Genomic DNA, 1,737 nt, shown 5'->3' with positions numbered 1-1,737 from the left:
ATGTACATGGGAGAACACAGTAGGTGGACAGGTGTGTATAGGAGAGGTGACAGGTGACTCTGAGGTGTTGTGAGAACAAGGGGAGGGATGCAGATATCTGCCAGGACCCTCGGAGGTGGAAGAGGTGTCGAAAGGGGGCTTTCAGGAAGGGAAGCAGTGTAATTTCCTCTTTGCTGACCTCAAGAGGTCTCTTGATCTCTCTCTTTTTTTTTTTTTAAAGATTTTATTTATTTGAGAGGCAGAGAGGCAGGCAGAGAGAGAGAGAGGAGGAAGCAGGCTCCCTGCTGAGCAGAGAGCCCGATGCGGGACTCTATCCCAGGACCCTGAGATCATGACCTGAGCCGAAGGCAACGGCTTAACCCACTGAGCCACCCAGGCGCCCCTCTCTTGATCTCTTGATCAAACCTCTTACTACTTACCACAGTTTTTCAGAGGTCTCTTTGAGACTTTGTAAGGTAATGCTCAGGTTCTCTGGGCTGCATATGTAACTGAGAGTCCCTTCCTGGCAATACATTTGCAGCTGTCCTTGGTTGTTGAGATGAAGTCCTTGGTTAGAGTGGTAGTCCTCAACATTGATCTGCATCAGTGTCTCCCAGAGGGCTGGAGCTGTGCCCTGGAGTGTCTGTGCTGGGGCTTGAGAATCAGCACTTCTAGGAAGTTCCCAGGGATGCTGCTGCTGCTAGCCCGGGGACCACATCTGGAGAACCGCCACCCACAGTGGAGAGAGCTGTTTTTCAATCTCTCCTATGTGTGCGGGTGTCCCTCAATTGCAGACCCTAACCATTCTTTCTTCTCATGACCTGCTACAGAGGTGTGTCCCCTGTGACCTCTATCTACTCAGAGGGTATAGAATTGTCTCAGACACTTCTCTTCTTAGGGTATCCAGAAAAAGAAGGATTTCCTCTTTCTCAGTCCCATCCAGCTCATTTCCCTTCCCCATCCCTCACTCACTTACCGGGATGGTGTCACCAAAAAGATGGTCTGGCAAACCTCCTCCTCCACTGATTTCCAGGGGATCCTGAGGTCAGTGCTAAGCCTTCAGGAAGGACAGAGGGAGACCACTCAAGTTGTGATGGCTGGGGAAAAATTGATGTCTGAGGTGGGGGGAATGATGTGTTGGCCCCGTCCTGGGGCAGGTGAGCAGGGGGCCAGGGATGCAGTAGGATATTTACAGTTTGGGGGCTCTTGGGGACTCTATCCCCATGGCTCTTCGTTAAGAAGGAAAATGCTAGTTGCTTTGTTTCCAGAAACATGTGGCTTATTCCTTGGGGTATGTGCACTCTCAGATGATGGAGAGGTGAGGAGATGGAAAAGTCACCAGGGATTCATTTTCACTGAACACCCCTCAAAATCCTCTCCTAACCATGAGAGACTATGGACTCTGAAAAACAATCTGAGGGGTTTGAAGTGGCAGGGGAGTGGGAAGATGGGGGAACCAGGTGGTGGGTATTAGAGAGGGCACAGATTACATGGAGCATTGGGTGTGGTGCAAAAATAATGAATACTGTTGTGCTGAAAATAAATAAAAAATTAGTTAAAAAAAATCCTCTCCTAGCCCAGACTGAGCCTCATAGCAGTTCCTAGACAGGGAGGTCTGGTGGTCCAAACCCTCCACAGGGCACTCAGATGCTTGAATCAGTGTCCTTTCATTCATTCCATCATGATGGGAATTCTACAAGGAAGAGAATTTATGCAGTCTGGTTTGCCAAGGAAAGCTTCTAGAAAGTTAGAAAGAAA

The sequence above is a fragment of the Mustela erminea genome, chromosome 1 (genome assembly GCF_009829155.1).
Source record: "Mustela erminea isolate mMusErm1 chromosome 1, mMusErm1.Pri, whole genome shotgun sequence".
In the NCBI taxonomy this organism is placed as follows: domain Eukaryota; kingdom Metazoa; phylum Chordata; class Mammalia; order Carnivora; family Mustelidae; genus Mustela; species Mustela erminea.
The sequence above is the reverse complement of the archived record's forward strand: the minus strand, read 5'-3'. Positions refer to the sequence as shown.